Source organism: Psammomys obesus, unplaced genomic scaffold (assembly GCF_907164565.1).
Source record: "Psammomys obesus unplaced genomic scaffold, mPsaObe1.curated_primary_1811, whole genome shotgun sequence".
In the NCBI taxonomy this organism is placed as follows: domain Eukaryota; kingdom Metazoa; phylum Chordata; class Mammalia; order Rodentia; family Muridae; genus Psammomys; species Psammomys obesus.
Window position 1 is genome coordinate 3,409,039 of NW_026594418.1, and position 15,967 is coordinate 3,425,005.

Sequence of the window (15,967 nt, forward strand, 5' to 3'; positions counted from 1 at the left end):
ATTTTCCTCTTCCTTGGATCTATTCCAGTGCCATTTCCATAGACAAACACCCAAACATGACAAAATAAAATAAGACAAGGCAACAGTCCTCACACCAAGGCTTCCCAAAACAACCCAATGGGAGGAAAAGAGACACAAGGGCAGGCAAAATTGTCAAAGACATACCTGAACCCACTTTAAGAGTCCCACAGAAACTCCAAGCTATCCACCACAACACATAAGCAGGGGACTTGGTGAAGTCTTCTGCAGGCCCAATGCTCACCACTTCAGTCTTTGTGAGCCTATATGAGCTCTGCTTAGTTGATTCACTGGTCCGTGTTCTCCTGGTGTCCCCTGTCACCCTGACTACCACAATGTTTCTTACCCTTCTTCCTAGGGATTCCCTGAGCTCTGAGAAGAGGACCTGACACTGACTTCCAATTTAGACTGATTCTCTGTATATTTCTGTAGTTGTTCTTGTCTGCTGCCAGAGGAAACCTCTTTGATGGTGAATGGACAAGGCAGTGATTTATGAGTTTAGCAAAACTTCATTAAGAATCATTTAATTGATTGTTTTAAAACCAGTTTTGTTGGTTCTACCCTTGGTCCCAAGGCAATATGGTCTCCTGTTCCTGGCCATCCAAGCAGTGTCAGGTATGGGCTCTCTTTCTTTGAGTTTCTCTAGAGTTGAATCAGGTAGTGGTTGGCCATTCCCACCAGTTCTATGCCACCAATCCCACAGTACATTTTTCCAGGAGGGTAGAATGTAGGTCAAAGGTTTAGAGGTTGGGCAGGTGACCATGTTTCTCTTTTGGTAGCCTGCAGAGTATTTTCCTGCACTAACGAGAGTAGCACATAGGGGTGAAGGTTCCATGCAGGCATCAGCTCAGTCCCTCCACATTCAACAAAATATGTGGACATCCTCTTGACAATGGGCCCCACTGTCAGTTTCTGGAGAGGAGTACTCTGCCATAGCATCAGCCTGAGTTATTTGAGGATCTCATCCTTAGTCATCAGGAAAATGCAACTCAAAACGACCCTGAGATTTCACCTTACACCCATCAGAATGGCTAAGATAAAAAACTCAAGAGACAACACATGCTGGAGAGGATGTGGAGAAAAGGGAACCCTCCTCCATTGCTGGTGGGAATGTAAACTTGTACAACCACTTTGGAAATCAATCTGGTGCTTTCTGAGACAATTAGGAATAGTGCTTCTTCAAGATCCAGCTGTACCACTCCTAGACATATATCCAAAACATACTCAAGTATACAACAAGGACATTTGATCAACCGTGTTTGTACCAGCTTTATTTGTTATAGCCAGAACCTGGAAACAACCCAGATACCCCTCAAGTGAGGAATGGATACAGAAATTATGGTACATTTACACAGTGGAATACTACTCAGCAATTAAAAACAAGGAAATCATTAAATTTGCAGGCAATAGTGAGAACTAGAAAAGATCATCCTGAGTGAGGTATCTCAGAAGCAGAAAGACATATATGGTATACACTCAATTATAAGTGGACATTAGACATATAATATAGGATAAACATACTAAAATCTGTATACCTAAAGAAGCTAAGCAAGGAGGAGGACCCTGGGTAAGATGATCAGTCCCTGTAAAGAAAGGCAAAGGGGATGGACATTAGCAGAGGGAGAAAACAGGCAACAGGACAGGAGCCCTCACAGAAGGCCATTGAAAAACTTTACCCAGCAAGGTATCAAACAGGTGCTGAGACTCAATAGCCAAACTTTGTGTAGAGTGCAGAGAATCTTATGAAAGAAGACCTATAGGAAGACCCAGATGGGACAGGAACTCCACAAGGTGAGCAACAGATCAAAAAATTCTGGGCACAAGGCTATTTTCTGAGACTGATACTCCAACCAATGACCGTGCAGGGAGATAACCTAGAACCCCTTGACCCCTAGAACCCCTGAACAAATGTAGCCCATCACAGCTCAGTCTCCAAGTGGGTTCCCTAGTAATGGGAACAGGAGCTGTCTCTGACATGATCTCAGAGGCTATCTCTTTGATCACCTGCCCCTTAGTGGAGAACAGCCTTACCAGGCCACAGAGGAAGGCAATGTAGCCACTCCTAATGAGACCTGATAATTTAGGGTCAGAGGGAAAGGGAATAGGGCCCTCCTTATTAGTGGATTAGAAAGGGGCATAGGAAGAGATGAGGGAGGGATGGTGGGCTTGTGAAGGGATGAGGGAGGGGGATATAAAGTGAATAAACTCTAATTTATAAAAATGTAAATATATTAGAAATAAAAGAAACAAAACAATTTAAACAAGAATTTCAAAATGATAAATATTTTAAAAAGTTTATTAGTTCAAAATATTGTTGCTTATTGATCTGCTTGCCATTAACAGAGCTATTGTCTTTGTTCTGTGTATTTTTCTTGTTTTAATGTTATGATTCTTGAATAGTATTCAATAGGCTAGTTTTAAAATTATCATTGAACATTATATCATCAATACTGTGATGTCAGAATTGTAGTTGTTCAGTGACCATGAATGTGTGATATAGCTCAGGGTCTTTGGCATATGCTTAAAGTTAAAGTACTCATGAGTACTAAAGGTTAGAAATGATGATTTTCAAATCCATGATACACTTTATAATTAAATTATAAACTACTTTGCATTAAATACTAAATATAGATCCTCATAATTTTTATTAACAAATTTAATTGTAATATCTATTTTCTCTAGTACCTTTGTTAATGGAAATCCTTGCCTGTTTGTTTTTGTTGTTGTTGTTTGTTTTTTTAATTTTTTATTTTATTAATTACACTTTATTCACTTTGTATCCCCCCATAAGTCCCTCCCTCCTCCCTTCCCTATCCCACCCTCCTTCCCCCTTCTTCACACATGCCCCTCCCTAAGTCCACTCATAGGGGAGGTCCTCTTCCCCTTCCTTCTGATCTTAGTGTATCAGATCACATCAGGAGTGGCTGCATTGTCATCTTCTGTGGCCTGGTAAGGCTGTTCCCCCCTCAGGGGGAGGTGATCAAAGAACAGGCCAATCAGATTATGTCAGAGACAGTCCTTCTTCCCATTACTATGTTACCCACTTGGACACTGAACTGTCATGTGCTATATCTGTGCAGGGGTTCTAGGTTATCTCCATGCATGGTACTTGGTTGGAGTGTGAGTCTCTGGGAAGTTCCCTGTGTTCAAATTTTCTGGTTCTGTTGCTTTCCTTGTGTGGTTTCTGTCCTCTCCAGCTCTTACTATTTCCCACTTCTTCCAGAAGATTCCATGCACTCTGCCCAACAGTTGGCCATAAATCTCAGTCTCTGCTTTGATAGTCTGCAGGGCAGAGGCTTTCAGAGGCCCTCTGTGGCAGGTTTCAAGGTTGTTTCCTGTTTTCTTCTTCTTCTGGTGTCCATCCTCTTTGCCTTTCAGGATGGGGATTGAGCGTTTTTGTCAGGGTCCTCTCTCTTGATTAGTTTTTTCATATGTACAGATTTTAGTAGGATTATCCTATGTTATATGTCTATATGAGTGAGTATATACCATGTGTGTCTTTCTGCTTCTGGGACAGCTCACTCAGGATGATCTTTTCTAGGTCCCACCATTTACCTGCAAATTTCATGATTTCCTTATTTTTCATTGCTGAGTAATACTCCATTGTGTAGATGTACCACAATTTCTGCATGCATCTTCAGTTGAGGGGCAACTGGGCTGTTTCCAGCTTCTGGCTATTACAAATAAAGCTGCTACAAACATGGTTGAGCAAATGTCCTTATTGTGTACTTGAACATATTTTGGGTATATGCCTAGGAGTGGTATGGCTGGATCTTGAGGAAGCGCTATTCCTAGTTGTCTGAGAAAGGGCCAGATTGGTTGTACAGGTTTACATTCCCACCAGCAGTAGAGGAGGGTTCCCCTTTCTCCACAGCCTCTCCAGCATGTGTTGTAACTTGAGTTTTTCATCCTGGCCATTCTGATGGGTGTAAGGTGATATCTCAGGGTTGTTTTGATTTGCATTTCCCTAATGGCTAATGAGGTTGAGCATTTCTTTAAGTGTTTCTCTGCCATTTGATATTCCTCTACAGAGAGTTCTCTGTTTAGCTCTGTTCCCCATTTTTTAATTGGATTACTTGGCTTGCTGTTTTTCAGCTTCTCTAGTTCTTTTTCTCTACTGGATATTAGTCCTCTGTGAGATAAAGGGTTGGTGAAGATTCTTTCCCAATCTGTAGGCAGCCGCTTTGTTTTGATGATGGTGTCCTTTGATTTACAGAAGCTTTTCAGCTTCATGAGGTTCCATTTATTGATTGTTGATCTTAGAGTCTATGCTGTTGGTGTTCTGTTCAGGAAGTTGTCTCCTGTGCCAATGAGTTCAAGGTTATTCCCCTACTTTTTTTTCTAACTGATTTAATGTGTCTTGTTTTATGTTGAGGTCTTTGATCCACTTGGACTTTAGTTTTGTGCAGGGTGATAAGTATGGATCTATTTGCATTTTTCTACATGTAGACATCCAGTTAGACCAGCACCATTTGTTGAAGATGCTATCTTTTCTCCATTGTATGGTTTTTGCATCTTTGTCAAAGATCAAGTGTCCATAAGTGTGTGGGTTTATTTCTGGGTTCTCTGTTCAGTTCCATTGATCCACCATTCTGTTTCTATGCCAGTACCATGCAGTTTTTATAACTGTTGCTCTATAGTACAGCTTAAGATCAGGGATGGAGATACCTCCAGAAGATCTTTTATTGTAGAGGATTGTTTTAGCAATTCTGGGTTTCTTGTTATTCCATATGAAGTTGAGATTTTTTTTCTTTCTAGGTCTGTAAAGAATTGTGTTGGTAATTTGATGGGAATTGCATTGAATCTGTAGATTGCTTTTGGGAAGATGGCCATTTTTACTGTGTTAATCCTGCCAAGCCATGAGAATCAGAGATCCTTCCATCTTCTGATATATTTTTCTAATTCTTTCTACTTATCTAAACATAGTAAAGGCGATATACAGCAAGCGTATAGCCAGTATCACACTGAAAGTAGAGAAACTTAAAGCAATCCCACTGAAATCAGGGACAACACAAGGCTGCCCGCTCTCTCCATATCTCTTCAACATAGTTCTGGAAGTCCTTGCTAGAGCAATAAGACAGTTGAAGGAGATCAAGGGGATACAAACTGGAAAGGGAGAAGTCAAATTATCACTGTTTGCAGATGATATGATAGTATACGTGAGTGACCCCAAAAACACTCCCAGGGAACTGCTGCAGCTGATAAACACCTTCAGCAAAGTAGCCAGATACAAAATTAACTTAAAAAAAAAATCTGTAGCACTACTTATACAAAAGACAAAAGGGCTGAAAAAGAAATTAGGGAAACAACACTCTTCACAATAGCCACAAATGACATAATATACCTTGGAGTAACCCTAACCAAGCAAGTCAAAGACTTGTATGATATAAATTTCAAGTCTCTGAAGAAAGCCCGTTTGTTTTTAAGACAGAGAAATTAATGTGTGGATGTATGGATGGATGGATGGGAGGATGCTTGCATGCATGCATGAATGGGTATATGAATGAATAGATAGACAACTTTGATATAAATTATACTGTATTTTTAAAAGTTATTGAAATACACAATTCATAAGTTTCTCAAATGTATCCACTATCATCATTTACAAATGAAGACTCCTCAATATCAGGTACATGGGTAATGATACATTTGGGCGAAGTGGTAGTTTCTTGATATGTTCAAAGTTACACCATAACATATGCATAGAGAAAAAAAGACTGGATATTGCGGTAGAATATGTTTAGAGAATTAACTTACACTAAGTGAACATCATTTTATTCACAATTCCCTGTCCAGAGCAGTCTGATGACCTTCTCAATTACAGGAGGCCAGAAGGATTCAAGGAGAGTGAAGTGGAAATTTCTGGTTTCATTGAAGACTCAGTTGAGTGATGTGATGTTTTGCAAGAAGCTGTCTTGTGACAGTTCATGTGATGTTTTGTTGGAGGCTACCTTGTGGGAGGGCACATGATGTTTTGCTCTGAGCTCTTGTCAGCTGAGAACATCCATGGGTGGACTCCGAGGAGAGGAGGTATATAGAAGCCCATAGAAAGTGAGACATCTCTCTTTGGATCTGAATCAACATAGTTGCACTGGTCTTTGTGTATGGACTCTTGACTTCACAGAAATAAATGTTCCAGAGAACTTCTCAGGGCAATCCAACTGAGTCTTGTGGGTTTTGCTGACTTGTCCCGATCTTCTGAATCATGCTGATTCATGTTGCTATTTGGTGTTGGCCTATGGACTGGACTGCTGGTATCTGAACAACAAAGAGTAGACTCACCTCAAGAAACTACTTCAAAATGTTTTACAACCCTCTTTATCTAATAACCTTTCTTTTTTACCTTTGGTCAGTGGGTAGAAAAGAGGTAGAAACACTGAAGAAGCCTAAATAAAGTAGGTATGGTGAAAAATCAAAGCTTTCAGGAGAGCATAGAGATAACCAGCCAATAGTAAGTGACTTTGTCATAAAATAAAGTAATGCAATAGAACTTTCAAGATCTTTCTAAAGGTTACTTGGCATGCTGGTTAGTTTTTATACATTGGAAAAATTAAGAGGTAAACAAAGAAATATCAGCATCCCAAAGGCCAATCTGTTTTATGTGTGCAAAACAAAAGGTAAAAGAAATTTTTAAAATATGTCAGAAAGCAAAATGATTAGTCTTCAGAAACAGATTAATGGTGCTACATATTTTCATACAAAGAAAATTATTCATCATTCTTATTTGGAAGACATGAATAGTTGAGCCAGACTGTATGCATTACTCTCAGTTTTGGTTCATATCACTTTCTACTTGAAATTTGGACAAGACTTGCAACAACTAATCAGCAACTTCATTTATAAATGGAGAATTTAAAAATAATTTACATAGCCATAGTAAGTATTAAAATATTGTAATTTATAAAGATATAATATCAGTTCCTGACATAAAATAAAGCATACAAAACAAATATTTTCAATATATTAATTTTGGACACATTCTTAGTAGTTTTGATGACAGATTCTGGGAATTTAAGGATTACCTGGCAATGACAATTAAATCCATAGATGAAGTAATAAAAGAGATAAGCCATCTAATCATAATCCCTGGTTAGCCTATGTTCGCAACTATTTAATAAGCCACTGCAAAGCAAACTCCTTTTACCGGAGGCATTATGGCTGTATAGATAGCAGGCCCAGATTAAACTGAGATATTCAAAGTTGAGTCATAAATTAGACTCATGGATAGGAAAATAAAGTACAAATTAATGAAATAAAAATAAAATGCAATATAACAAAATGGCCAAATAGAATAATAACCTGTATAACATTAAGAGTAACTGAGAACTCAGTAGATTTTAACATAGTTGTCTTTCTGTTTTATCAAAAGAATTCAAGTAAGATTGTTTATAAAAGATAAGATATATAATTATTTCAAGAAAAATAAGTTGAGTTCATATTTTTCTTTCATGATTCATGAAAGACTTCATAATTCCAGAAAAGAAAAATAGAAATAAATAGGAAGTCTATTCTAGAGAAATGGCACCAGAGAGTAGGAAAATAAGAGTTCATACTAGAAAGAATAATATTTCCTAATTCATCTTAAATGAAAACAAAAATAAAGCAACAAAATGAAAACATCAAAAATACAAATAATATAAAATTCAAAATAGTTCTACATAAGCAAAATTGGCTACTAATAAGATGAGGGAGGGGTGAACTAATGAATGTTTTGAAACGTGTTGTTTTGTTGTCAAATCTTAAATTAGTGCCCTGGCCATAATTAAGTAGGATTTAGTTCTTTAAAGTCCCTTTTCTGTCTTTTCTTTTAGCATAGAAAGAATGTACACACTGCTGTGTTTATCACTGATTTAAAGGTCTTTTTCAGATTTGATGCTACAAGTCATTACTTGAATAACTATAAGTTTAAATAGATACATATTTGCAAATTTCACACATTTTAGAACTCATCATGATTGAGTAGACTGGAATAAAAGATTCAATGAAAGATGTCTGCAGGAGGTAAAGATTCATGTAGCTGGAAAATGAAAATAATAGTAAAGACACACAGCACAGCAAAACAATGTGGGTTGTCAATGACATAAAAACATTGGACAGAAAAAATCAAACTAAAGCATCAAAAATAATCTCAATAGAGGAGTTAATTTGGAGAAAGAATGCAGAAATTGTTGACAATAGCAATATACAAGTATTGTATCAATAATATAGCATTCACTCAGAATATTTTCAATGGGGGCAAATTCCAATTTCAAGAATAACTCTGTGGCAAGTAGACATTCAAGTTAAGAGGTAGAATTCACAAAAATATAGTCACTATTCATAAACCTTCATTTTCTGTTTTGACTCAGCTCTAATATTTGGGAACCTGATACATAACAAAGCAAGTTAAACTGAACACAGTTCACAGTACAGCAAAAAAGTACTGTACTAAGAAACAATTCAGGACAGGCATGTAAAAAACTACAGGTGGGATTTGCAAAATCCACTGAAGTTAGAAAATCAAGAGACAAGGGAAGGTAGTTGAATCATGAATCAACACATTTCAATAGAATGCACAGAATTCCAAACTTCCACAAGAGTTAATCAAACATACACCATTACAACAGAGGAATCTTGAATGGCTGAGAAGCAGTTAAAGTAGTGTTCAACATCTTTAGTCATCGGAGAAATGCAAATCAAAATAACTCCAAGATTCCATCTTATACAAGTCAGAATGGCTAAGAACAAAAACACTGAAGTCACAATACTTGCTGGCATGGATGTGGAGACAGGGGAGTACTCCTTCTTTGCTGGTGGGAGTACAACTTATGGAACCTTTCTGGAAATCCATCTGATGATTTCTCAGAAAATTGGGGGTAGTTTTACCTCAAGACCCAGTTATACCACTCCTGGGCATATACACAAAAGATGTTCTACCATATAATAAGAACATTTGCTCAACTATGTTCATAGCAGCTTTATTCATAATAGCCAGAAATTAGAAATAATGTAGATGTCCCTCAACCAAAGAATGGATACAGAAATTGTGGTATGTTTACAAATGGAATATGACTCAGCTATTATAAACAAAGAAATCCTGAAATTTGCAAGCAAATGATGTCACTAGAAAAGAGTGAGGTAACCCAGACCCAGAAAGACAGACATAGTATGTACTCACTTATAAGCAGAAATTAGACCTATAGTACAGGATAACCATATTAAGATGCACAGGCCCAAAGATACTAAGTAAGGAAGGCCCAAGAGAGGGTACTGAAATGTCACTTAGAAGGGGAAATAGAATAGACAGCAGAAGTGGATGAAGAGAGGGAACTGGGCAGGATATGGGATGGCAAGAGAAACAAGGGTTGGGATCAGATGTGGTGAGAACAGAGGTGGGAGATGAGAAAGCAGGGAACAAGAATGAAAACTGGTGAGGTTCATCTCTTCGTCAAGCTAAAGGCCTGTGACAGGGTAGGTTTCTGGGAGGATATGGTGTGATTCTAGCTGAGACTCCTAACAGGAGTGGGAGGGGACATAAAGATGGACGTTCCACCTCCTAGCCAGGAAGAAGTAGTGTATGGAGGGGAACAAAAACCACTGACAAAACCTGTGATCCAAAAATTACCCTGCCTATAAGAAGTGCAGGGAAAAGAAGGAACAAAGATTGAGGGAAAGTCCAACCAAAAACTGGCTGAACATGAGACAACACCATGATAAAGAACTAGCCCCTGATGCTATTAATGATATTCTGCCATGCTTGTAGACAGGAGCCTACCATGACTGTCATCTGGAAGGCTCCAGAAAGCAGAGGATCCAGAAAGATGCTGGGACTTGTAGCCAAGCATAAGATGGAGCTCCAGGGGTCCTGTGGAAGTGTTGGGTGAAAGAAGGAAGGACTTGGAGGGGACAGGAACCCCACAAGAAGACCAACAGAGACAACTCACCCAGAGCCATGGGACTTTACAGAGACTGAGACATCAACTAAGGAGTAAGTATGGTCTGGACCAAGCCCCATGCACATATGTGGCTGTTGGGCAACTTGGTCTTCATTTGGGTCACCTGGCAAGTGGAGGGTCCAGGGCTCTTTCTATCATAGACTCTATTGCCTGCTTTGTGATCACTTGGTCCTTGCAGAGCTGCTCTGCCTGGCCTCAGGGGATGAGGATATGCTCAGTCCTGATGTTTCTTGACCTGCTGAGGAGGGTAGATACTGTGGGAGGGGAGCACTTCTTTTTCTAGGGGAAAAGAGAGAGGGGAAAGAGAGTAAGGGAGACTGGGAGGAAAGAAGGGAGGTGACACCCTTGGGATATAAAGTAAATAAAGTGAAATAAAAATAGCAGAAAAAAATTACCCAAACCAGAGAAAAGTAAAAAAAAAAAAAAAATACTCAATTCAATACTAATTAGGACTGCATTAAGTGTAGATATATAATTAGATTTTCCTAACATTCATCTAGCTCAGACTGCTCATTTCCAGAAATTCTTCAAAAGCTGTCTTTCATGTCCTTAACGTGACCTTGTGACTCGGCTTCACAGCACTCCCTTCCTTCCTGGGCCCTGTAGTCCACCTGTACCTCCTTTAGGCTTTGGTAAAGCAGTATTTTATTATGTACAGTAATGAAATAATAATTCATAAAGGTACATTACTAACAAATGACAACTACTAAAATTGCTGTTTGTATATTAATGATAACCCATTTATATTTCCATTGCTACAAGTTCAGGGTTATCTCATAAATCTCATTTACATTAGAGAGAAATGCAATTTGAGAGAAAGTGACTTGATAATTTTTCTTCCTTACATTTTCACCTTTAAAAAAATGAATGATTTTCCAGAAAAACAGCATTTTCTTAGTCATCTGATGTTAGTCTTCATACCGACTTTTAACACATAAACTAAAATACTTACCTACAAAACAAGAAAAACCTAATTCTTGTTAAAGATCTGTTGGTTTGGTCTTTCTTAACTTTAGCAAATGATGACATTGAGTTCAAGACTGTGCTGTGAAAAAAAAATGTGTTTTCTAGGTGGTTACACAGAAGCTTGGTAAATATTTCTCTTTTCTTTTTCTTTTTTAGATCCTGTAAGTCAAAGGACATCATCAATAGGACGAAATGGCAGCCTAGAGAATGAGAAAAGATCATGACCAACTTTATATCCAACGGAGGACTACTATCCAAAATATATAAAGAATCCAAGAAATTGGACACCAACAAACTAAATAATCCAACTAAAAGACTAGGTACAAAGCTACACAGAGAATTCTCAACAAGGGATATTTAATGGCTGAAAACATTTAAAGAAATACTCAACATCCTTAGTCATCAGAAAAATGCAAATCAAAATGACTCTAAGATTCTATTTTTTTACACCTCTCAGAATGGCTAAAACAAAAAACTCAAGTGATAGCACATTCTGGATAGGATATGGGGAAAAGGGAATTCTCCAATTGCTGGTGGGAGTACAAACATGTATGAACACTGTGCAAACTAATCTGTAGTTTTCTCAAAACAATTGGGACTAGCTCTACCTCAAGACCCAGGTATTCCACTCCTGGCCATACACCCAAAAGATGCTCCACATTCCAACGAGGACATCTGTTCAACTATGTCCACAGCAGCTTTATTCATATTAGCCAGAATCTGGAAACAACCTAGATGTACCTCAACTGAAGAATGGATAAAGAAAATGAGGTATATTTATACAATGGAATACTAACTCAGTTATTAAAAACAAAGACATCATAAAATTTTCCGGCAAATTGATGGAAATAGAAAAGATCATCCTTATGAGGTAACCTAGATCCAGAAAGACATGCATGGTATGTACTCACTTATAAGTGGATATTAACCATAAAGTACAGGATAGCCACGGTACATTCACAGACCCAAAGATGCTAAGTAAAAGGGAAGACATAAGGGAGGATACTTTAATCTTATAGAGAAGTAGAAGTGAAATAGACATCTAGAGGGGATGGAGGGAGGAGTCTGGGTGGTGGAGTGTGTATGTAGGGGAACAGGATGCATCAAGTGTGGGAGGACTAAGGGAGAAAGAACTGGGAGAAAGAACGGAAATTTGTTTCAGGGCGGCACAGCTCTGGGAAGAACCAGAAACCTAAGACAAGGAAAACTCCTAGGAATCTATGAGAGTGACTCTAGCTAAGAGACTCCTACTAACAGGGGATATGGAATTTGAAATGGTCACCTCCTGTAAACAGTCAAGACTTCCAATGGCAGAATAGGGACGCACGCAAACCACCTGCAACACATTTGGCCCAAAATTGCCCTGCCTATCTGTCGTGCAGATATTGAGGTAATGGCCAACCAACTTGTGGCTCATCCCATGAGAAAGTGTTAACCCCTGACACTATTAATCATATTTTGCTACACATGCAAACAAGAGCCTTCTGTAAAGGTCCTCTCAGAGGCTTTACCCAGCAATTGATGGAAAAAGATGCAGAGAACCACAGCCAAACTTTAGAATGAGTTTGGAAAATCTTGTAGGAGCATGGGAGAAGGATTGAAGGAGCCAGAGAGGTCAAGGACAGCACAACAAAACCTACAGAATCAACTAATATAGGCCCATAGAGGCTCACAGACACTGAAACACCAACCAAAGAGCACATATGAGATGGACCTTGTTCCCCTATACAGACTTAACATGCACAGCTTGGTCTCCACATAGATCCCCTAACAACTGGAGCAGGGGCTGTCTCTGTCTTTGTTGCCTGCCTTTGGATTCCTCTCCCTTAACATGGAGAGGAATGCTGTATTTTGGTTCAATAGGAGAAGATGCTCCTAGTTCTACTGTATCTTGATTTGTATCTTGATCTCCCAAAAATATCAACCTCTTCTTTGAGGAGAAGTGAAGGAGGGAATGGGGTTAAGAGAGGTAAGAGGAAAGTACTTGGAGGATAGAAGGGCAGGGACGCTGTGACAGGAAAGTAAATTAAATAATTAATTATTGTAAAAATAATAAAAATAAATAGATTTGGCCCCATACTATAACAGGGAAAGAAGATTCATTCATTACTTTACATGTGTCAGTGTTCTTCCTCTATGTATATATGGGTACCACTTGCTTGATTTGTGTTTGTAGAGGTCAGAAGAGGATGACAGATCCTCTGAAACTGGACTTTGGGATGATTGCTAGCACTGAAACAACAGCAACAAGTACTTTAAACTGTTAAGACATCTCTCTATTCCTTATTAGTCAATATTACTGCTTATAATGTCTGGTGCTTGAAGCTGAAAACAAACAAAACAAAATATTTCCAGTCATAAATCTATTTGACAGATTGAAAACAAACTGCCTTAAAATTGTTCAACAGAAAAAAAATTATTTATTTCCTACTATTTTGGTGCCTGCTGCTTTCAGATATGTCAATAATAACATTTATGGAGGAAAATATTAGTGTTTTCATGCCTATTTAAATGGACATTTTGTTCAATTTTTACTGCAACATCAGATATCATGTCCAGTAACTAACTACAATAATGGCTTGTGGGAACTCCCCAACAATTGGGTCCAGCAGTTACCATAAGCCACAATAGAACTAATCAGAAAAAATGTCAGTCTGGAAGAAGAAAGTTGGAACCAAAGGCCTTGTTGAAGAATAACAAATATCCATTTAAATGAAATTTCTCTTTTCAAAAGTCAAATAAGAAGTTGTGAAAATAATTGTATGTACGTAGGTGTTTTTAAAACTTCACTGTGTAGTATAAAAGAGTTTTGTCAAAGTTAAATGTACAAGAATAAACATCTGCATTACTGATGATAGATATATTAGCCAAAACTTAGCAATTCTGTGTAAGTTTCCATGAAACTGCATGGCTGTAGTTTATTGCTTCTAAAGTCTTTGGGAACTGCATTAGTAAATTTTCTTGTTGCTGTGACAAAAAACTTTACAAAGCAACTGGAGAAAGGAAGTGGTAGACGAGAGGAAACAGGATGGGAGCCTACAACAGATGTCTTTGAAAAAACTCTACGATCAGGGGATCGAAGCAGATGCAGAGACTCACAGACAAACTTTGGACAGAGCACAGGGAGTCTTATAGATGAAGGGGGGATATAGAGGGAATGAGAGGGGACAGGAGCCCCACAAGGAGACCAGCAAAGACAAAAAGGTTGGAACTGGGAATTATGACAATGTATCAATTAAACACCAGGCATAGAGAGGACCTAAAGTCCCCGCTCAGATGTAGCCCATAGCCAGCTCAGTCTCCATGTGGGTCTCCTAGTAAGGGGAAAAAAAAAACGGTCTCTGACATGAACTCTCTTGCCTGCTCCTTGCTCACTTCTTCTTGGTGAGAGGACTTAGCCAGTCCACAGAGGAAGAGGATTCGGGCAGTTCTGTTGGGACTTGATAGGCTAGGGTCACACAGTAAGGGAGGAGGACTTCCTATATCAGTGGACTAGGGGAGGGGGATAGGGGAGGAAGAGGGAGGGAGAGTGGGACTGGGAGGCGATGAGGGAGGGGGCTACAAGCAGGATACAAAGTGAATAAATTGTAAATAATAATAATGATAAAAATAATAGAAAAAAGAGAAAAGAAGGGATCATTTTGGTTTATAGTGCAAAGTGGATACAATATATTTTATGATTAGGAAGGCAAGGAAGCAGAAATATGGTCACCTGCTTATATTATATCCAGATTCATGGTAGGAAGACAGAAAGTAAGTACTGTCGTGCAATCTCAAGTCCTACCCCCAGAGCCTTCCTTCCTCGTGCAAATTATACCTCGTTTTCTTCACATGGAAAACCTTTATCTAATTTATTATAAGTAGTTTTCAGTTTTAATTTTAATTATTATTTTTTATAATTTGTTCTCTTTGTATTCTGTCCGTAGTCCCCTCTATCATCTCCTTATGGTCCCATACTCTCTTCCTCTTCCTGCTCCCCCATATCCCTCCCCTAGTCCACTGATAGAGGAGGTCCTCCTCCTTCTCTACCATCTGACCCTAGCCTATGAGGTCAAATTATACTTCTTAAAGAACCTGTGGCCTTACAAAACAGGTCATGAGCTGTCAAAGAAGTGTTCAGAAATATTACGCTTATGGGAATACTTTATATTCATACCATAACCAAAAATATATACTTTCATTGTTACATTTATTTAAATGACCCTAAACATTGTGTAATTCTTTATATGGATTTTATGCATAATCATAGATTTCTATGTGATACTTTAGTTGGAAATAGTTTCTTAAGATTCCAATTTTTGATATTTAGTTGGTATAAAATTCATAGAAAGGACAAGACTTAATTGATCTGATCCTGCAGTCCCTCAGATAACTTGTGGGGTTACCACTCTGGTGTTTTTCTGAGTTGAATTTCAGTCAGTCTCCCATGTTAAGAGCCAGTATGTACAAGGTCACTTGAAGGTTATTCATCATAGTTATCTTCCCTTTCTCACCACTTAGAGAATATGGTTCAAAAATACTTCCCTAGCTTGCAAATAATACAGATATTTAATATAAAATTTGAAATGGAAGTAAAACCATTTAAAGAAATGATGGTATGTACAGTTAGTAAAATTAATGGTTAGGTGGTAAAGTTCATATGTTCTTGAAAATTATAATGATATTTCTGTGAACAAAATGGTTGTTAGTATTCTATGTTAGGTTTATTCAAATACATTGGAGAACAAAATATTTCTTTTGTCAAGTAATTTCAATTCAAATAATATTACCATTGAATAATGATTTACTTTTAATTTTTATACACTTGTACAATTTTGTAAAACCTTTTTTTTTATTTTAGTGGTATAGTTAAATATTTGTAATACTAATCTATTATATAAACCACATAATTCTAGCATCAGTCTGGAAAATTCCATGTAATCCTTTTATCTCCTATAAGAAAAAAATAATGAATATTGTTGATTTTGCCTTTGTACATTGCATTGAAATGTTGGGGAACTCAGAATGGGATTATTTTTTAAGCTTACTGAAGCTAAATAACAAGTCAC